General features: G+C 41.9%; 1 protein-coding gene across 1 annotated transcript in view; it reads left to right on the forward strand.

Moving 5' to 3' along the window:
- Positions 1–23,974, forward strand: part of LINGO1 (leucine rich repeat and Ig domain containing 1) — a 576,922-nt gene that overhangs the window by 124,114 nt on the left and 428,834 nt on the right. The window contains exon 2 of the mRNA XM_077264082.1: positions 19,328–19,387. The gene's annotated coding sequence lies outside the window, so the exon portion shown is untranslated. The remainder of the gene's footprint in view (positions 1–19,327; positions 19,388–23,974) is intronic.

Here is a 23,974-nt window from a genome sequence, read left to right on the forward strand (position 1 = left end):
TCCAGTAAAGGTAATCGGTTTTTGATAACTATGAGAGACAATTACCTTTCACAACTGGTTCAGGACCCAACAAGAAGGGGGGCACTGCTAGACCTAATATTAACCAACAGGCCAGACCGCATATCAAATATAAGGGTTGGGGGTCACTTGGGGAATAGTGATCACAAAATAATAAGTTTTCATGTCTCCTTTAATAAGATGTGTAGTAGAGGGGTGACAAGGACACTAAACTTCAGGAGGGCAAATTTCCAACGGATGAGAGAGGATCTTGGTGCAATTAACTGGGACGATATCCTGAGACACAAAAATACACAAAGAAAATGGGAGACGTTTATTAGCATCCTGGATAGGACCTGTGCACAGTATATACCGTATGGGAATAAACATACTAGAAATAGGAGGAAACCAATATGGCTAAATAGAGCTGTAAGGGGCGCAATAAGTGACAAAAAGAAAGCATTTAGAGAATTAAAGGAAGTAGGTAGTGAGGAGGCATTAAATAAATACAAAAAATTAAATAAATTCTGTAAAAAGCAAATCAAGGCAGCAAAGATTGAGACAGAGAGACTCATTGCCAGAGAGAGCAAAAATAACCCCAAAATATTCTTTAACTACATAAATAGTAAGAAACTAAAAAATGATAGTGTTGGCCCCCTTAAAAATAGTCTGGGTGAAATGGTGGATGAGGATGAGGAAAAAGCCAATATGCTAAATGACTTTTTTTCATCAGTATTTACAAAAGAAAATCCCATGGCAGCCAATATGACTAGTGACAAAAATTCCCAATTAACCCCTTCACCCCCAAGGGTGGTTTGCACGTTAATGACCGGGCCAATTTTTACAATTCTGACCACTGTCCCTTTATGAGGCTATAACTCTGGAACGCTGTGACGGATCTTGGCGATTCTGACATTGTTTTCTCGTGACATATTGTACTTCATGTTAAAGGTAAAATTTATTCGATATAACTTGCGTTTATTTGTGAAAAAAATGGAAATTTGGCGAAAATTTTGAAAATTTTGCAATTTTCCAACTTTGAATTTTTGTGCCCTTAAATCACAGACATATGTCACGCAAAATACTTAATAAGTAACATTTCCCACATGTCTACTTTACATCAGTACAATTTTGGAACCAAAATTTTTTTTTGTGACGGAGTTATAAGGGTTAAAAGTTGACCAGCAATTTCTCATTTTTACAACACCATTTTTTTTTAGGGACCACATCTCATTTGAAGTCATTTTGAGGGGTCTATATGATAGAAAATACTCAAGTGTGACACCATTCTAAAAACTGCACCCCTCAAGGTGCTCAAAACCACATTCAAGAAGTTTATTAACCCTTCAGGTGTTTCACAGGAATTTTTGGAATGTTTAAATAAAAATGAACATTTAACTTTTTTTCACACAAAATTTATTTCAGCTCCAATTTGTTTTATTTTACCAAGGGTAACAGGAGAAAATGGACCCCCAAAATTGTTGTACAATTTGTCCTGAGTACGATGATACCCCATATGTGGGTGTAAACCATTGTTTAGGCGCATGGCAGAGCTTGGAAGGGAAGGAGCGCCATTTGACTTTTCAATGCAAAATTGACTGGAATTGAGATGGGACGCCATGTTGCGTTTGGAGAGCCCCTGATGTGCCTAAACATTGAAACTCCCTACAAGTGACACCATTTTGGAAAGTAGACCCCCTAAGGAACTTATCTAGATGTGTGGTGAGCACTTTGACCCACCAAGTGCTTCACAGAAGTTTATAATGCAGAGCCGTAAAAATAAAAAATCATATTTTTTCACAAAAATGATCTTTTCGCCCCCAATTGTTTATTTTCCCAAGGGTAAGAGAAGAAATTGGACCCCAAAAAATGTTGTGCAATTTGTCCTGAGTACGCTGATACCCCATATGTGGGTGTAAACCATTGTTTGGGCGCATGGCAGAGCTTGGAAGGGAAGGAGCGCCATTTGACTTTTCAATGCAAAATTGACTGGAATTGAGATGGGACGCCATGTTGCGTTTGGAGAGCCCCTGATGTGCCTAAACATTGAAACTCCCTACAAGTGACACCATTTTGGAAAGTAGACCCCCTAAGGAACTTATCTAGATGTGTGGTGAGCACTTTGACCCACCAAGTGCTTCACAGAAGTTTATAATGCAGAGCCGTAAAAATAAAAAATCATATTTTTTCACAAAAATGATCTTTTCGCCCCCAATTTTTTATTTTCCCAAGGGTAAGAGAAGAAATTGGACCCCAAAAAATGTTGTGCAATTTGTCCTGAGTACGCTGATACCCCATATGTGGGTGTAAACCATTGTTTGGGCGCATGGCAGAGCTTGGAAGGGAAGGAGCGCCATTTGACTTTTCAATGCAAAATTGACTGGAATTGAGATGGGACGCCATGTTGCGTTTGGAGAGCCCCTGATGTTCCTAAACATTGAAACTCCCTACAAGTGACACCATTTTGGAAAGTAGACCCCCTAAGGAACTTATCTAGATGTGTGGTGAGCACTTTGACCCACCAAGTGCTTCACAGAAGTTTATAATGCAGAGCCGTAAAAATAAAAAATCATATTTTTTCACAAAAATGATCTTTTTGCCCCCAATTTTTTATTTTCCCAAGGGTAAGAGAAGAAATTGGACCCCAAAAAATGTTGTGCAATTTGTCCTGAGTACGCTGATACCCCATATGTGGGTGTAAACCATTGTTTGGGCGCATGGCAGAGCTTGGAAGGGAAGGAGCGCCATTTGACTTTTCAATGCAAAATTGACTGGAATTGAGATGGGACGCCATGTTGCGTTTGGAGAGCCCCTGATGTGCCTAAACATTGAAACTCCCTACAAGTGACACCATTTTGGAAAGTAGACCCCCTAAGGAACTTATCTAGATGTGTGGTGAGCACTTTGACGCACCAAGTGCTTCACAGAAGTTTATAATGCAGAGCCGTAAAAATAAAAAATCATATTTTTTCACAAAAATGATCTTTTTGCCCCCAATTTTTTATTTTCCCAAGGGTAAGAGAAGAAATTGGACCCCAAAAAATGTTGTGCAATTTGTCCTGAGTACGCTGATACCCCATATGTGGGTGTAAACCATTGTTTGGGCGCATGGCAGAGCTTGGAAGGGAAGGAGCGCCATTTGACTTTTCAATGCAAAATTGACTGGAATTGAGATGGGACGCCATGTTGCGTTTGGAGAGCCCCTGATGTGCCTAAACATTGAAACTCCCTACAAGTGACACCATTTTGGAAAGTAGACCCCCTAAGGAACTTATCTAGATGTGTTTTGAGAGCTTTGAACCCCCAAGTGTTTCACTACAGATTATAACGCAGAGCCGTGAAAATAATTTTTTTTTTTTTCTCAAAAATGATTTTTTAGCCCCCAGCTTTGTATTTTTACAAGGGTAACAGAATAAATTGGACCCCAAAATTTGTTTTCCAATTTGTCCTGAGTACGCTGATACCCCATATGTGGGGGGGAACCACTGTTTGGGCGCATGACAGAGCTCGGAAGGGAAGGAGCGCCATTTGGAATGCAGACTTAAATGGATTGGTCAGCAGCCGTCACGTTGCATTTGCAGAGCCCCTGATGTACCCAAACAGTACAAACCCCCCACAAGTGACCCCATATTGGAAACTAGACCTCCCAAGGAACTTATCTAGATGTGTTTTGAGAACTTTGAACCCCCAAGTGTTTCACTAAAGTTTATAGCGCAAAGCCGTGAAAATAAAAATTCTTTTTTTTTTTTCACAAAAATGATTTTTTAGCCCCCAGTTTTGTATTTTCACAAGGGTAACAGGATAAATTAGACCCCAAAAGTTGTTGTCCAATTTGTCCTGAGTACGCTGATACCCCATATGTCGGGGGGAACCACTGTTTGGGCGCATGACAGAGCTCGGAAGGGAAGGAGCGCCATTTGGAATGCAGCCTTAAATGGATTGGTCTGCAGGCGTCACGTTGCATTTGCAGAGCCCCTGATGTACCCAAACAGTACAAACCCCCCACAAGTGACCCCATATTGGAAACTAGACCTCCCAAGGAACTTATCTAGATGTGTTGTGAGAACTTTGAACCCCCAAGTGTTTCACTACAGTTTATAATGCAGAGCCGTGAAAATAAAACATCTTTTTTTTCCCACAAAAATGATTTTTAGCCCCCCAAATTTTTATTTTCCTAAGGATAACAAGAGAACTTGGACCCCAGAAGTTGTTGTTCAATTTGTCCCGAGTACGCTGATAACACATATGTTGGGGTAAACCCCTTTTTGGGCGCACGGGAGAGCTCGGAAGGGAAGGAGCACTGTTTTACTTTTTCAACGCAGAATTGGCTGGAATTGAGATTGGACGCCATGTCGCGCTTGGAGAGCCCCTGATGTGCCTGGACAGTGGAAACCCCCCAATTCTACCTGAAACCCTAACCCAAACACACCCCTAACCCTAATCCCAACGGTAACCCTAACCACACCCCTAGCCCTGACACACCCATAATTCTAATCCCAACCCTAATCCAAACGTAAATGTAATCCAAACCCTAACCCTAACTTTAGCCCCAACCCTAACTTTAGCCCCAACCCTAACTTTACCTCCAACCCTAGCCCTAACCCTACCCCTAACCCTAACCCTAAACGTGACTGAAATACGTGGCACTGAAATACGTGGCACTGAAATACGTGGCACTGAAATACGTGGCACTGAAATACGTGGCACTGAAATACGTGGCACTGAAATACGTGATACGTGGCACTTAAATACGTGGCACTGAAACACGTGGCACTGAAATACGTGGCACTGAAATACGTGGCACTGAAATACGTGGCACTGAAATACGTGGCACTTAAATAAGTGGCACTGAAATATGTGATATGTGGCACTTAAATACGTGGCACTGAAATACGTGGCACTGAAATACGTGGCACTGAAATACGTGGCACTGAAATACGTGGCACTGAAATATGTGATACGTGGCACTTAAATACGTGGCACTGAAACACGTGGCACTGAAATACGTGATACGTGGCACTGAAATACGTGGCACTGAAATACGTGCAACTGAAATACGTGGTACTAAAATATGTGGCACTGAAATACGTGATACGTGGCACTGAAATACGTGGCACTGAAACACGTGGCACTGAAATACGTGATACGTGGCACTGAAATACATGGCACTGAAATACGTGGCACTGAAATACGTGGCACTGAAATACGTGGCACTGAAATACGTGGCACTATGACTGTCAGAAAATGTTCATTAAACGGTTAGGGGTGAGGTTAGGGGTAGAGTTAGGGTTAGGGTTTGGATCCCTTTATCACCTTGATGGTGGTGGGTGGCTTTTCAGTGTGTTTTCTGTTTTTTTCGATAAAAATGCATGCGTTTTTAACGCAAACAAACGCATGTGCTTAAAAACGCAAGAAAATACTGCAGGTTGTATTTCTGAAAATGAACGCATGCAGAAAAAAACCGCATGCGTTTGAAAACGCGACCAAACGCGTACAAAAAAACCGCATGCGTTTTCAATGTTAAATATAGGGAAAAAACGCATGCGTTTTTTGTGCAAAAAACGCTGCAGACAAAAACGGAAGTGTGAAACCAGCGACGCTTTTTATAGCAAAAAAGTTTTTGCGTCTCCACATTTTGAGACCTATAATTTTTCCACATTTGCTCCACAGAGTCATGTGAGGTCTTGTTTTTTGCGGGACGAGTTGACGTTTTTATTGGTAACATTTTCGGACACGTGACCATTTTTGATCGCTTTTTATTCCGATTTTTGTGAGGCAGAATGACCAAAAACCTGCTATTCATGAATTTCTTTTGGGAGAGGCGTTTATACCGTTCCGGGTTTGGTAAAATTGATAAAGCAGTTTTATTCGTCGGGTCAGTATGATTACAGCGATATCTCATTTATATCATTTTTTTATGTTTTGGCGCTTTTATACGATAAAAACTATTTTATAGAAAAAATAATTATTTTGGTATCGCTTTATTCTCAGGACTATAACTTTTTTATTTTTTTGCTGATGATGCTGTATGGCGGCTTGTTTTTTGCGGGACAAGATGACGTTTTCAGCGGTACCATGGATATTTATATCAGTCTTTTTGATCGCGTGTTATTCCACTTTTTGTTCGGCGGTATGGTAATAAAGCGTTGTTTTTTGCCTCGTTTTTTTTTTTTTTTTCTTACGGTGTTTACTGAAGGGGTTAACTAGTGTGGCAGTTTTATAGGTTGGGTCGTTACGGACGTGGCGATACTAAATATGTGTACTTTTATTGTTTGTTTTTTTTAATTTAGATAAAGAAATGTATTTATGGGAATAATATTTTTTTTTTTTTCATTATTTTGGAATATTTTTTTTTATTTTTTTTTACACATTTGGAAATTTTTTTTTTTACTTTTTTACTTTGCCCCAGGGGGGGACAATACAGATCGGTGATCTGCCAGTTTGCATAGCACTCTGACAGATCACCGATCTGCGAGAAGTACAGGCTGCTTCACAGTGCCTGCTCTGAGCAGGCGTCTGTGAAGCCACCTCCCTCCCTGCAGGACCCGGATCCGCGGCCATCTTGGATCCGGGTCTGGAGCAGGCAGGGAGGGAGGTAAGACCCTCGCAGCAACGCGATCACATCGCGTTGCTGCGGGGGGGCTCAGGGAAGCCCGCAGGGAGCCCTCTCCCTGCGCGATGCTTCCCTGCATCGCCGGCACATCGCGATCATGTTTGATCGCGGTGTGCCGGGGGTTAATGTGCCGGGGGCGGTCCGTGACCGCTCCTGGCACATAGTGCCGGATGTCAGCTGCGATATGCAGCCGACACCCGGCCGCGATCGGCCGCGCTCCCCCCGTGAGCGCGGCCGATCGGCTATGACGTACTATCCCGTCGGCGGTCATACGGGCCCACCCCACCTCGACGGGATAGTACGTCAAATGTCGGGAAGGGGTTAAATGTTACCTGCTTAACCCAGCAGGAAGTACGGCGTCGTCGAAAAATCACAAAAATTGACAAATCTCCGGGCCCGGATGGGATACACCCCCGAGTACTGCAGGAATTAAGTACAGTCATTGATAGACCATTATTTTTAATCTTTAAACAGTCCATAATAACAGGGTCTGTACCACAGGACTGGCGTATAGCAAATGTGGTGCCAATATTCAAAAAGGGGACAAAAACTGAACTCGGAAATTATAGGCAAGTAAGCTTAACCACTACTGTGATTAAAATCCTGGAGGGCATTCTAAGGGATGCTATGCTGGAGTATCTGAAGAGGAATAACCTCATGACCCAGTATCAGCACGGGTTTACTAGGGACCGTACATGTCAGACTAATTTGATCAGCTTCTATGAAGAGGTAAGTTCCGGACTGGACCAAGGGAACCCAGTAGATGTAGTGTATATGGACTTTTCAAAAGCTTTTGATACGGTGCCACATAAAAGGTTGATACATAAAATGAAAATAATGGGGATAGGGGAAAATATGTGCAAGTGGGTTGAGAGCTGGCTCAGGGATAGGAAACAAAGGGTGGTTATTAATGGCGTACACTCGGACTGGGTCGCGGTTAGCAGTGGGGTACCACAGGGGTCAGTATTGGGCCCTCTTCTTTTTAACATAGTTATTAATGACCTTGTAGGGGGCATTCAGAGTAGAATTTCAATATTTGCAGATGACACTAAACTCTGCAGGGTAATCAATACAGAGGAGGACAATTTTATATTACAGGATGATTTATGTAAACTAGAAGCTTGGGCTGATAAATGGCAAATGAGCTTTAATGGGGATAAATGTAAGGTCATGCACTTGGGTAGAAGTAATAAGATGTATAACTATGTGCTTAATTCTAATACTCTGGGCAAAACCGTCAATGAAAAAGACCTGGGTGTATGGGTGGATGACAAACTCATATTCAGTGGCCAGTGTCAGGCAGCTGCTACAAAGGCAAATAAAATAATGGGCTGCATTAAAAGAGGCATAGAAGCTCATGAGGAGAACATAATTTTACCTCTATACAAGTCACTAGTGCGACCACACTTAGAATACTGTGCACAGTTCTGGTCTCCGGTGTATAACAAAGACATAGCTGAACTGGAGCGGGTGCAGAGAAGAGCGACCAAGGTTATTAGAGGACTGGGGGGTCTGCAATACCAAGATAGGTTATTACACTTGGGGCTATTTAGTTTGGAAAAACGAAGGCTAAGGGGTGATCTTATGTTAATGTATAAATATATGAGGGGACAGTACAAAGACCTTTCTGATGATCTTTTTAATCATAGACTGGTGACAGGGACAAGGGGGCATCCTCTACGTCTGGAGGAAAAAAGGTTAAGGCATAATAACAGACGCGGATTCTTTACTGTAAGAGCAGTGAGACTATGTAACTCTCTGCCGTATGATGTTGTAATGAGTGATTCATTACTTAAATTTAAGAGGGGACTGGATACCTTTCTGGAAAAGTATAATGTTACAGGGTATATATATTAGATTTCTTGATAAGGCGTTGATCCAGGGAACTAGTCTGATTGCCGTATGTGGGGTCGGGAAGGAATTTTTGTCCCCATGGTGGAGCTTACTCTTACCACATGGGGTTTTTTTGCCTTCCCCTGGATCAACATGTTAGGGCATGTTAGGCTATGGGTTGAACTAGATGGACTTAAAGTCTTCCTTCAACCTTAATAACTATGTAACTATCAGATGACACTCCCTCGCCCATCACTCTTCCTCGGCCTCTAACTCTGTGTGTACCAGTAGTGGAGCTGATGAGATGCTGAGACGTTCTACAGAAGCCAGAGCAGCGCGGGAATGAGGATGAGAGGTAAGTATTGTGTGTGTGCATACATTATAGTGTGTGTCTTTGTGTGTGCATGTGTGTGTGCGTGTGTGTGGCTGCTGCACTATACTGTGTGTGGGAGGACTGCACTACACTGTGTGGGGGGGACTGCATTATACTGTGAGTGGGGGGGCTGCATTATACTGTGTGTGTGGGGGGCTGCATTATACTGTGTGTGGGGGGCTGCACTATACTGTGTATGAGGGGGCTGCATTATACTGTGAGTGGGGGCTGCATTATACTGTGTGGGGGGCTGCACTATACTGTGTGGGGGGCTTCACTATACTGTGTGTGGGGGGACTGCCCTATACTGTGTATGTGGGTCGACTGCACTATAATGTGTGTGGGGGGCTGCATTATACTGTGAGTGGGGGTGGCTGCATAATGCTGTGTGTGGGGTGTGGGGCTGCACTATACTGTGTGTGGGGGCTGCACTATATTGTGTGTAGGCGGACTGCACTATATTGTGTGTGTGTAGGCTGCATTACACTGTGAGTCAGTGGGCTGCATTGAACTGTGTGGGGGGCTGAATTTTAATGTTTGTATGGGGGTTGCATTATACTGTGTGTGGGGGGCTGCACTATATTGTGTGTGGGGGGGGCTGAATTCTGCAATATATTGTGTGTGGGGCTGCATTATACTCTGAGGGGTCTGCATTATACTCTGAAGGGGCTGCATTATACTGTGTGTGTGAGAGGCTGCATTATACTGTTTGTGCGTGAGGGGCTGCTTTATGCTGTGTGTGTGTTTGTGGGGGATGAATTATATTGTGTGTTTGGGGACTTCATTATACTGTGTGTGGGGGCTGCATCATACTGTGTGGAGGGGCTGCACTATACTGTGTGTGGGGGGCTGCATTATACTGTGAGTGGGGGGCTGCATTATACTGTGTGTGGGGGGACTGTACTATACTGTGTATGTGGGGGGCTGCACTATACTGTGTGTGTGGGGGGCTGCATTATACTGTGAGTGGGGGTCTTCATTATACTGTTTGTGGGCTGCATTATACTGCATGTGTGTGGGGAGGAGGCAATATACTGTGTATGTATGTGGGGGAGCTGCACTATACTGTGTGTTTGTGGGGGTCTGATTATGCTGTGTGGGGGGAAGCTGCACTATACTGTGTGTGAGGCTGCATTATACTCTGAGGGGGCTGCATTATACTCTGTGGGGGCTACCTTATACTCTGGGGGCTACATTATACTGTGTGTGGAGGGATGCATTATACAATGAGGGGTCTGCATTATATTCTGAAGGTGCTGCATTATACTATGTGTGGGGGAAAGCATTATACTGTGTGTGGGTGCTGCATTATACTATGTGTGGGGGGCTGCATTATACTGTGGGTGTGGGGCTGCATTATACTATGTGTATGGGGGGCTGCATTATACTCTGAGGGGGCTGCATTATACTGTGTGTGGGGGGCTGCATTATACTCTGATGGGCTACATTATACTCTGAAAGGGTTGCATTATATTCTCATGGGGATGCATTGTGTGTGTGTGGGGGGTGAATTATACTATGATGGGGCTGCATTATACTCTGAGGGAGGCTGCATTATGCTCTATGAGGGGACTACATTATATTCTATATAGGGACTACATTATAGTCTATGAGGGGGGCTGCATTATACTCTGAGGGGGGCTGCATTATACTTTATCAAGGACCATGGGGAGTGCATTTACTATATGTACTATATGGGACATGCCAACAAAGAAACAAAGAGAGTCACTATAAGGTATGCACACCAGCCGAAGATATATATATATATATATATATATATATATATATATATATATATATATATATAAAAAACAGGAAACTAAACCTAAAATGAAATATAGGCATATAATATAATATAATCTTTGCTCCTGTTTAACAGTGTCTGTATTACTTGACAGATTGGACCCTGTGTTCATGTCTCAGCACTTTTTTTTTTTCCCTCATGGATCTAGACTATATTTTTAGGTCTATGTGATATATATATATATATATATATATATATATATATATATGATATATATGTCATTTATACCTTTATTGACTTGGTGCTGTGTACTATTTATACCTTTATTGACTTGGTGCTGTGTACTATTTACCTGCTGGTGGGTGATCTAGTATTATATGCCTATATTTCATTTTAGGTTTATACCTTATAGTGACTCCCTTTGTTTCTTTGTTGGCATGCTCCGTTACATGTTCACTTGGTATGCACCCCCACTGACCTTATAGAGTCATTTGAATTTGCTGTGCGCCAGATTGTTTTACTATTCATGTACTATATGGGACCTGCATTATAATGTATTGAGGACTATCTGTCCCCATCATTCTTCCTCAGCCAAAGTAAAGAGGCGGGGAAACAAGCATTGACTGAGTATCATGCCCGTTTAGCGGCCTGAACTCAGCGCATGTAAATACAACAGAAATGTTTCTGTGTGATGCTGCAATATGTGAGCATTTGGGGCCCCACTCTAAACTTTTGCCTAGGGCGCCATTTTGTCTAAAACCTGCCCTGCATGTCTACAGCATATAGACAAAGAATGATGAAGATTGGGAATAATTTCTTATGATTCCACATAGGAGATGATTGATGACTGTTTTCTACTCTTCATCTTTTGGTTCCCACTTTTCTACCCAGTTTTCGTCCACATGGCAGTGATTTTGCCATACACCTTGAGAGATTTATGTAGAGGCTGAGTCATCAAGACTGGTGCCAGTACGCCAGTTTTGTTGAAGATTGTGCTGACGTAAAATGCACCAAAGTCAGTGAGAGACATGTGCCTCTTAATGAGTTTGGCACATGTTTCAGTTTAAAAAAAATGTACTACTGTCACAGATTGGAGCATATTTCTGTTATTTATGGCACTTCTGTTAATTCCCATTAAGTTCAACCCATTTTTCAAAAAGTTGAAGACAATAGAGTAAAAACACCAAAAGTTTTGAATTTTTTTTGCAGCATTTAAAACAGTTTTATGCCATATTTCTGAATCACACTGTTTAATAAATCAGGGCCTTAGTAACTAGGTGCTATACTATATGTTTTCCCTTCTGTCTCATTGCTAAACGTGTATACCTCTAACCATACAGTCTGCTTTTACTAACATTTGTGAAAAATGTCTCCTTCTAAAGAGATCACTGAATTGGATCCTAGTACTGTTATAGCACGTCACTGTTGTAGTAAGTCAGTTTTTGAAATTTCTTCTCTCCTAAATATCCCATGATCATCTGTGAGTGGTGTTATTGAAAAGTGGGAGCGTGTGGGATCCACAGCAACTTACCCTTAAGCAGCAGACTACATACAGTCTGAGAGTGGGGCTGTCAAGTGACTCAATAACTGCAGAGTTTAAAATTTTCTCTGGTATTAACATCAGCACAAAAACTCTGCACCCAAAATTTTATGCCATTTATTTCAGTCGCTGAGCAACTGAATGCAAACCTTACATCACCAAGCACAATAAACAAGCGTTGGTTGAAGAGGTATAAAGCACACAACCACTGGACTCTGGAGGCATGCAAATGTGTTCTGGGAGTGATGATTCACACATTCCTGGCAGTCTGATGTGCCAGTGGGATATTGTTATGTGGTGTTTTTCAGGGGTTGGCCAAGGACCCTTAGATCCAACAAAGTTAAATTTTAAGGCTTTAGCATGCAAAGGCATTTTGGACAGTTGTATGCTTCCAACTTTTTAGTTCCAGCAAAACTGTGCACAAAGCAAGTGTAAGGTGCCTAAGCAAAGTAGTCGTGGGTAAGCTGCTGCCTTTGCCTGCTGTGGCACACTACAGGAAAATTGTGTACCAGTGTTCTGCTGTGTGTGGGGTGCATCACACCTACTTGTGGCCCATAAGTCTCCACTTGCTACAGGCTTCCATCTTCCAGAACCGCAGCACACAATCCAGGGGACACCTAATTTGTTAAAACAGTCAAACTTTTACTGAGCAGCTTACGGTCATTGCAATGGAGTATGTAGGGCAAGGCACAACAGGTTACAGTCTTTCCCACAGGTACCGGACATAACGTCAGCCCTAGTTCTCAGAATGGGTAGACCATCCCTCTTGCTAACTCCTCTAGTACTAGGAATTCTCCGCCACAAGCAGTGCCCCTGGATTCCATTATCTCCCACCTCTAGGAGTCTGAGTACATCTTTCCCTGCAGCTCCGCAGGCTTAGTATGCCCAAATCCTCAATGTCACTCTTGAGGTCAACAGGCCAACATACGGATTCACATGGAAGAGTTCAGTGGCAATCCACTGCCCAGAGTAACAGGCTCATGTTAGCCCTAGCAGCCCACTGCCTATGACCCCTGCTATCACCATAATTTCTCTAACAGAGCTTGGCACTTCCTGAACTCTTTTATCAGGATATGTGCCCACGATCAGGAATTTCTATAAATCCCATCCACGGTGCTTCTAATGTAGAACGCAGTGTTTTATATGCAGCACAAATGCACTGCATCCAAAACGCTGCTGCACCTGATCGTGGGCACGCAGCCTAACTGTCAGTTGCCCCCTCCCCTATCTGGGCCATCACACTTAACCCTGTCTAGGCTACACTGCAGCCCCAGGGGATTTTGCTTTCAGCTAACATAAATTACTATAATACATTTAACCACTTGGGGTGTCAGGGAGTGGAACACCATCTCCACCACTTCTACACAAGGTACATAAAGGATGGTTGGGTGAGTTTGGTGTGTAAGAATATTACTGGCACGCACAGAGCCCTGATTTCAACCCCATCTAGCACCTTTGCAATTAATTAGAACGGAGATTGTGAGCATGGCCGTCTCATCCAATGGATCACATGGTCCATGCTGTACCTATTTTGGAAGGCACATAGAGGTTTTTTCTTATGGATACAGAAACAGTCTGCAAGAAAAAAGGCCTGTACAGTCTTCATCGACAGAATCACTGTGCTCAGTAATTGACTATAGCGCTTTCAACATAACATCACTGCTGCAGCCTATCAAGAAATGCAGGAGAGGCATCGCTGGACCTGGGTAGGTGAGAATAACCTCAGTATGTTATTTTATAGGTCTCTGAGCTAATAAGCTAACAATAATATTAAAATGATACAATCTTTTTAAAGGGGGACCGTTTAAATTATTAATTACTAGCCTAAGATCTAACAGACAGGTTGTTCCCAACTACCTGGCTGTTGTGCCGGGGGCCCATCTGTGCCGGTACAGTGACTTCTCCTGTTGGCGATTCAAAAGCTTCTGCGATCGTCACGTGAACATGACATGTTGATTGGCAGCCGACTCCACACAGCCTAACTTCGGTAAGTTGGCTGTCAATCAGCATAATGTTGGCAGTCACACCCTATGCTGTCCCTGGCTCTAAGCATACAGCTCTTATGTTGAGTTCTAATTATGACCATGAGCCCTTAAAAGTATAGAAGAATAGCTCGACAATATGACATTTGATAGTACGTCATTATTCTTATACAATCCAATAGAAAAAAATGGTTTGCATCAATATGAAAACATAGACAGGTACAGTAGAGCCCCACATTGGGTGCCACATTAGAGCCATAATATTTTTGTGAACATTTTGTAAAGAATAGTTGTCACAAATTTCTCCAAAACAAGGGGAGACTTGTCCAACAAAAAGCCATTACTTTATTGGTTCTATATGTGGTTCTACTTGTTTCTGAATTATAGGATGTGTTTCTTTTTTCTACCGGGCTTCTCAGTGTTGGTTTAATGTTTAATTGACAGCTTTTCTCATGAGCTGACAGTCTTGGCAGAATTTAAACATCTTTTTACATGAAAATACTGAATCAAATCAGCGAAAACTGTGTGTTGCCGAGCTCAATGTCTCCTGATCTGTGTTATGCTGTCGCCAGATACGGTAGCAATGGAAACCTGACAGATCTGCCTTAAGGGTGCTTGGATGTGCTGCTGAGTCGCACTATTACTAAAGAGTGGGAACTTGTAATTATAGAAAAATCACGCAGAAAAATCTATGGATATGTTTTTACATGCAGTTTTCACAATATGGCAAAACTGCAGCATAATTGCAACCAATAGGGATTTCTGTGGCTTTAAACTGCGGCATACACTGAATACCAGGTATTTTCAACAGCACAAAGTAAATGGGATTTCATAAATTTCCATTTACTACAGTGAATCAACCCTGCAATAAATTACCACAGCAGCAGAAACACTGCAAAAGCAGAGAGTCTGCAAGTGTAATATACATTTACAGTATATACCTTATTGTTTGAGTCCCACAACAACTGGGCATATACATAAGGGTAAGTAAAGGTACGTGGCATGCCCTTTAGTGCTGTTATTATCTAAAATTGGCCAGGAGTACATACATATCTTATCAAATATAAGCGTGGTCCTGGAGAAAAATTACGTGGGGCCCCAAATACTATGATATTGCACCATCACATAGAAACATCTAGGGCAGGCCTACCACACAGCAACCTTGGACTCAAAACAGGTCTTGTGGCCAAAACTCAATCTGTGCCAGTGTAATGCAGCTGATTGACCAACAATGTACTCCAGCCACCAGTAGCAAGTCGCAAAAAATCCACTAGATTCCACATTTTGCAGCTTGCTTGGCACAGTCACAGCATAGTGTGTAGCAGCACCATGGACTAATTGCGACTGGTGTTCTGGACAAAATAGATGTGTAGCCCTAGCCTTCACGTGTTCAGTATTTGGTGAGTTTTTTACCTCAGTATTTGTAAGCCAAAACCAGGAGTGGGTGATAAATCCTGAAGTGGTGACGTGTTTCTATTATACTTTCCCTCTGATTGTTCCACTCCTGATTTTGGCTTACAGATACTGAGGTAAAATACTACCAAATACCGAACATGTGAATGTGGCCTTAAATTAAACTACAAGTCCTTCTGCACTGTTTTTCCTGCTTGCACACAGACTGACAAACAATAATGGGGACATAAGGATGGCGAATACAATTGTTCTATCCACATATCAGCTCACTTTATGGACAGTACATGTCCTGTTTCATGTGCTGCCAATAACTGATTTATACCAACATAAATAATCCAATCACTCTCTGTTTGTATGGCAGGCGATTATTGACATGTATATACAGGCAATAGAGTACAAGCATTTGTACTTGTGTTTGTTCACAGATTATCGGCTCATCTAAATAACTGTTACTATTAGGCAGAATGTGTGGACTGTGGTGATGATGACCTTGAGGCCTCCTCAGCACCACTTTCCATTACTGGATGCACATAGGAACAAAGCTTGGAGCCCTTCACGATGTTGCTAAAGCATCCTGGACCATAAATGGGGCATTCAATGATTGAGCACACTTTTTGCCCAATGATTAAAAAAGTGATCAATGGGATCTGGTATATGTATATATAATACACACAATATAAATTCAAATTCACAGTTACTGTATATACAAATATTACAAATAATGCACTTAGGGCCCAATTCATCAAAGCTTTTACACCAGTATTCTAGCATAAAAAGCTTCGAAAAGTCACATTATTTTGGCAAAAATCAAGGCTGCGCTAAAATGTTGCGACTTTTGGCGCTTTCATGCCATTTTTGCTCAGTTCTGACAAAGTGGGTGAGATGGGGCATGCAGCCGCCACTCGTCAGATTCATGACAAGCAACAGCGTTCACTAAAACACAAATCTTACTCCACCACAGACTGTAGTAGGATTTGTGGCCAGGCGCATAGTGACATGTACGTTACTCGTCCAATGCTCCTGATTCTTGGAGGTGTATCTGACTCCAGCATATCTCCACTTCAAGAACGGTGTGAGCAATGCTGGCATTGATCAATTGTATTATTAATGTATATGAAGAATAATTTGGAGCAGAAAAAGAGGTTTTCCACAAAAGAGAAACCCACAGCTTTAGGCTGGGGTCGCACTTAACGTATGAAAAACCGGTCCGAGTCTCCCTGCTGAGAGTCGCACGAGTGTAATGCGAGTGTCATGCAAATACAATCCGATTTTTCACATCTATCATCCAATTTACATCTGAGTACAGTGCAATTGCTATCTGGTTGCAATGCGATTTTTACCTTGAGCTTTTACATACGGGCTGATATTAATAGCCTAGGAAAGGGCGATGGATACTGGCCCCCCCAGGCTAAAAATATCAGCTCTCAGCCACCCCAGAAAAGGCGCATCTCTAAGCTGCGCCAAGTCTGGCACTTAGCCTCGCTCTTCCCACTTACCCTGTAGCGGTGGCAAGTGGGGTGATAGTTGTGGGGTTGATGTCACTTTTGTATTGTCAGGTGACACCAAGCCCAGAGGTTAGTAATGGAGAGGCGTCAATAAGACACCCCCATTACTAACCCCATAGTCACATTGTAAGAAAACACATACGCCCGGAAAAAAGTCCTTCAATGAAAGAATGACCCAGACTCCTTTAATATTCTTAATTAAACCATACTTACAACCTCGCCTAATTCCACTGAAGCCCTCGTTCTCCTGTAATAAAACTAAAATTGAAAAACAACAATAGACCATACCTGTCTGTCGTTCTGTCCCACTCCGTAGTCCATGTCTGTGGGAGAAATAGTTTTCAACCTGGACGGTGCCAAGATGCGACCTTCCAGGCTGAGAACTACTGGGGAATGAACTGCTGCTAGCGCAGCCTCAGTGACTAGCGTTGACGTCACTGAGGCTGCGTTCCCAGCCAGGCTGAACTGCGGTGACCTCCCTGAGATCCCCGTTAGCACTGTGAGAAAGTCGCACGTGCAAAGGAGAGTTCCGGTCCCTCAAGGCTCTGTCCTAGGACCCCTTCTCTTCTCAATCTATACCCTTGGCCTGGGACAACTCATAAAGGCCTATGGCTTCCAGTACCCTCTATATGCTCATGACACTCAGATCTGGCCCATATGTCACCTTTCTGCTGTCCAAAATCCCAGAATGTCTATCAGCCATATCCTCCTTCTTCTCCTCTCACTTCCTCAAGCTCAGTGTGGACAAATCTGAACTAATTATCTTTCCTACGTCTCGCATGTCTTCCCTACCTGATCTATCAATATAAATGAAATCACACTTTCCCCTGTCCCGGAAATCCGCTGCCTTGGAGTAACCCTTGACTCTGCCCTGTCCTTCAAACCGCACATCCAAGCTCTCGCCACCTCCTGTCGCCTCCAGTTCAAAAATATTTCCAGGATCCGTCCTTTCCTCAACCCTCACTCTTCCAAAATGCTTGTGCATGCCCTAATCATCTCCCGCCTCAACTACTGCAACATCCTCCTCTGTGGCCTACCTTCTATCACTCTCGCACCCCTCCAGTCCTTCCTTATCTCTGCTGCCCAAGTAATTTCTCTCCTCGCTGCACTCCTGCTTCTCCTCTTTGCAAATCCCTTCACTGGCTCCCAATTTCCCAGTGTATCCAGTTTAAACTACTAACAATGACCAACAAAGCCATCCATAACCTTTCTCCTCCATATATCTCCGAACTAATCTCCCAATATCTTCCCTCAAGTAATCTCTGGTCCTTCCAAGACCTCTTTCACGCCTCACTTAATCGCCTCCAAGACTTCTCCCTAATATCCCCCATCCTCTGTAATTCTGTGCCCCAACACGTCCGGTTATCCACCACATTTGGATCCTTTAGACGGAACCTGAAAGCCCATATCTTCAAAAAAGCATACAACCTGCAATGACTGCTTGGCCAACTCAACATCATTGAGCTACTGCAATCCCTGACCTACTGTCTCCTTCCCCATAATCTTGAAGAATGTAAGCCTGCAAGGGAAGGGTCCTCTTCCCTCTGTACCAGTCTGTCATTGTTTAATTTTGTTTACTGTAAGTGATATTTGCATTTTGATGTAACCCCTTCTCATGTACAGCACAATGGAATCAATGGTGCTATATAAATAAATAATAATATCTATTCTATTGTAATCTGTCATTGTGATTTTACTGTACGTGCACATGAATTGCCGCCTTTTCAAAAAACACGTAGAATACGTCGGAGAAAAAATACGGTGATGTGAGCTACCCCATAGATTAACACTGGGCCAAGTTCTATGCGATGTTTTCTCGCATAGCACTCATCTGTATTCTACGGTAATGTGACGCCGGCCTTATGCTGAGACACTCATGGTGGCTGCAGACATCCCCTGTAACTCAATCATCCCAAGGGGTATAAGCCATAGGTCCGTGTGTGAGGAGAAGCTGGGGAGGGTTATTAAGACACAAAGCATTGTATTAAGGTAGCACTACCAGTCTTAACAGTAACTACTAATGCCACTTTAACAGTGAGGGGAAGTCAGTTGTGGTCACTGGTGCCTTGTGCCAGTTGCCGATGGTGCACCCCTGTTCCTATCCCATTCTCTCAGTCACAGACTGTAGCAGCTGCTTACGGTCTGGCTGTTGGACCCCTTTGTTGATGGTGGCCATGAGCTATTGCCCAGTTTACCCCACTCTAATGCCAGGTCTGCATCTACTCAAATGTTATAAATAATGTATTTCATAACATTTGCATATCTGCTTAATAACTTCCAGTAAATCGTTTAACGATGAATTAACCATAAATAATTTGATGTTGCAGATTGGAGAACTGTTGTGACTTCTGCGTGAGCAACACAGATCTAAGCCCTCAACTTGACAGGTAAGTCTTTAATATATGCATAAACCAGGAGTCATGATTTGGTATTATTTAACCCTTAAAGATCAGCGAAGAGTGAAGAAGCCTTCCCCAAAATGCATTGTATATACCCTAAAATGGTGTCACTAAAAATATCCACTCGCTATACAAAAGAACATGCCCTCATACAACTATGCTGACAGAAAAAGTTAAAAAGGTATGTGTCTTAGCAGAAGGAAGAAAAAAACAAAAGTGCGAAAACAAGAAATTGCCTTGACCTCTAGGTGTTAAGGGTGCGTTCAGACATGTTGGACGTGCTGCAGATTTTCTATCCAGATTTTTCGGTCAATCCACAGCATATTAAACTATCAGCAAATGCTTTGCAGAAATTGATACATGGCATGAATTTTAAATCTGCAGCAAATCTTTTGATTTTTTTATGTATTTGCAATGCAAGGAAAAACATGTGTATTTTGCGGTTCTGCAAATTTGAGGCTAAACCAATGGCCAGTTCTATGGTGGAAAAAATCACATATGATAATTATATTTCCCAGAATGAGTTTCAAGTATTTGCAGGAATTTGTTTGTAATTCACTCTCTAGATAAGTTGTTATTCCAGTGTGTATGGTCCGTATACAGCTCAGTGCCATACAGTTAGGCTTCATGAAATGTTTCCTGTTCGCTGCCTCCCAATATAAACATGAATTAATCAGTTACTAATATTAATCATCTGAAAATATAATTACAGCCAGTGAGTGAGCGAAGAACACAAACTGTTTATTATGTTATTATACTGTGCCTGTGCCTCATATCTAGGTACAAATGTGGAAGATACAAAGCAACATCATGTATGATAGCTTTACCATCTGTGCTGCTTTCTTCACATTCAAATGTTGCCTTATGTCAAGGTAACAGGTAATATAGGCAATGTAGATTCTCAAGGTAGAAATGTTTACTAAGTGGCGGAACATAGTGTCACATACTGTACATTGTAATGAACTCTCTGAATCTGTAAAATCTACATGTAGTCCTATGTCCTAAGGGTTGATAGTGATTATAAATACCAAAAAAAGAAGAAAAAGAGCACAAAACATCCCAAAGATAAAAGTTATTCAGATTTTATTTAAAAAAAACACCTGCATCATAAAAACAACATACATAGTAATACAATAATATACAAAGCAATTTAATGAATAACAGGTGTAAGAGCATAAGGATCCCAAATAGTGGAGGGTGGGGCAGAATATGACAACTATTTAAATAGAAAAGTGCAAGTGCGACCTATGTAGGGTTATTCCCTTAAAAATCACAATCAGAAATAATTGATGAAAATGTAGCACTAAGTGGAAACAGAAGTGAAAATCACTTATTATTCCTTAAAAAACGTTAAATCTCGTTCAGCTCTTATAGAGCAATAAAACATATATCAAGTACTACAATTAATCAACAACGGGTCACGTAAAGCCAGAAACATAAACTGGGTATATACCCCTTTAAGGGAATGCGAGAACGCACTACAAGTCAAAGACTGTCCTTACCCATATTTCTTGCCACCTGGGGATCATATCCGGAGCCCAAGAAATATGGGTAAGGACTGTCTTTGACTTGTAGTGCGTTCTCACCCAGTTTATGTTGCGGGCTTTACGTGACCCGTTGTTGATTAATTGTAGTACTTGATATATGTTTTATTGCTCTACAGGTCCTTCTCAAAAAATTAGCATATAGTGTTAAATTTCATTATTTACCATAATGTAATGATTACAATTAAACTTTCATATATTATAGATTCATTATCCACCAACTGAAGTTTATCAGGTCTTTTATTGTTTTAATACTGATGATTTTGGCATACAACTCCTGATAACCCAAAAAACCTGTCTCAATAAATTAGCATATTTCACCCGTCCAATCAAATAAAAGTGTTTTTTAATAACAAACAAAAAAAACATCAAATAATAATGTTCAGTTATGCACTCAATACTTGGTCGGGAATCCTTTGGCAGAAATGACTGCTTCAATGCGGCGTGGCATGGAGGCAATCAGCCTGTGACACTGCTGAGATGTTATGGAGGCCCAGGATGCTTCAATAGCGGCCTTAAGCTCATCCAGAGTGTTGGGTCTTGCGTCTCTCAACTTTTTCTTCACAATATCCCACAGATTCTCTATGGGGTTCAGGTCAGGAGAGTTGGCAGGCCAATTGAGCACAGTAATACCATGGTCAGTAAACCATTTACCAGTGGTTTTGGCACTGTGAGCAGGTGCCAGGTCGTGCTGAAAAATGAAATCTTCATCTCCATAAAGCATTTCAGCCGATGGAAGCATGAAGTGCTCCAAAATCTCCTGATAGCTAGCTGCATTGACCCTGCCCTTGATGAAACACAGTGGACCAACACCAGCAGCTGACATGGCACCCCACACCATCACTGACTGTGGGTACTTGACACTGGACTTCAGGCATTTTGGCATTTCCTTCTCCCCAGTCTTCCTCCAGACTCTGGCACCTTGATTTCCGAATGACATGCAAAATTTGCTTCTGTTGCCCAGGTCAGGCGCTTCTGCCGCTGTTCATGGTTCAAAAGTGGCTTTACCTGGGGAATGCAGCACCTGTAGCCCATTTCCTGCACACGCCTGTGCACGGTGGCTCTGGATGTTTCCACACCAGACTCAGTCCACTGCTTCCTCAGGTTCCCCAAGGTCTGGAATCGGTCCTTCTCCACAATCTTCCTCAGGGTCCGGTCACCTCTTCTCGTTGTACAGCGTTTTCTGCCACATTGTTTCCTTCCAACAGACTTACCATTGAGGTGCCTTGATACAGCACTCTGGGAACAGCCTATTTGTTGAGAAATTTCTTTCTGGGTCTTACCCTCTTGCTTGAGGGTGTCAATGATGGCCTTCTTGACATCTGTCAGGTCGCTAGTCTTACCCATGATGGGGGTTTTGAGTAATGAACCAGGCAGGGAGTTTTTAAAAGCCTCAGGTATCTTTTGCATGTGTTTAGAGTTAATTAGTTGATTCAGAAGATTAGGGTAATAGGTCATTTAGAGAACCTTTTCTTGATATGCTAATTTATTGAGACAGGTTTTTTGGGTTATCAGGAGTTGTATGCCAAAATCATCAGTATTAAAACAATAAAAGACCTGACAAATTTCAGTTGGTGGATAATGAATCTATAATATATGAAAGTTTAATTGTAATCATTACATTATGGTAAATAATGAAATTTAACACTATATGCTAATTTTTTGAGAAGGACCTGTATATGAGCTGAACGAGATTTAAAGTTTCTTAAGGAATAATAAGTGATTTTCACTTCTGTTTCAACTTAGTGCTACATTTTCATCAATTTTTTCTGATTGTTATTTTTAAGGGAATAACCCTATATAGGTCGCACTTGCACTTTTCTCTTTAAATAGTTGTCATGTTCTGCCCCACCCTCCACTAGTATTTGGGATCCTTATGCTCTTACACCTGTTATTCATTAAATTAATTTGTCTATTATTGTATTACCATGTATGTTGTTTTTATGATACATGTGTTTTTTTTTTTAAATAAAATCTGAATAACTTTTATCTTTGGGACGTTTTGTGCTCTTTTTCTTCTTTTTTTGGTATTTATTGTGTCGTTGAGAGTGCCCCTGGCTGTTTTAGCCTCCCTCTTCACTACTTTGAAGGTGTAACTATATAAAAAATATGCTTTCTGACTTGAGGGTTGTGTATATAGGGTTGATAGTGATTGTAGGATCGATGCTTCCAACAGATGACGCTATAGAGTTCTACTCCTCTTCCTCTCTGAAGAGGCAATTTGCATATTCAATTTCCCAGAGAAGCATTGCATGGCAAATAAACCTCTTTACATTGCCATGTCAGGGCCAGTGTGTCACTCTCCACAAGGAGAAATGTTACCCCCTAGACCTCAGTCCAGAGCCTCTCTCCTAGCCAAATCAGATCTCATTCTTTGCACTAACGAGGGGCAATACCATGAAACATGTCTGCAAATTGAGATTCTGATTTGGCTTTTATTCTAAGTTAGAGGTGTCAAACTGCATTCCTCGAGGGCCGCCAACAGGTCATGTTTTCAGGATTTCCTTGTATTGCACAGGTGATAATTTAATCACCTGCACAGAATGATTCCAGCACCTTGTGGAATGCTAAGGAAATCCTGAAAACATGACCTGTTGGCGGCCCTCGAGGAATGCAGTTTGACACCTCTGTTCTGTCATATGGCAAGGCTTGCTAAAGGGTTGATAGTGACTTGTAGGATCGCTACTTCCAACTGGTGGCGCTATAGAGTTCCAATCCTCTTCCTCTCTGAAGAGGCAATATGCATTTTTATTTAGTCTTATGTGTCTTTTATTTGATTTTTACTGTGAGATGTGTTATACAGTATATAACAGATCTGAATTGTACATTGTTTTCCAGGAAAGAGCAGATGTCTCTGTGATAGATTAATTGGGAATAGGTAGTAGTTCTGGCCATGCTGATGTTGTAAAGAAGCAGATTTCATTTTGAAGACTTGCTGTTTAATAACTATTATTTTACTTTTTTATGTTACATATATACTATTCTTTGATTTATTCTAAACCTTAACTCACAAAATGAGAACATAAAAACC

This window comes from Ranitomeya variabilis, chromosome 5, assembly GCF_051348905.1.
Source record: "Ranitomeya variabilis isolate aRanVar5 chromosome 5, aRanVar5.hap1, whole genome shotgun sequence".
NCBI lineage: Eukaryota > Metazoa > Chordata > Amphibia > Anura > Dendrobatidae > Ranitomeya > Ranitomeya variabilis.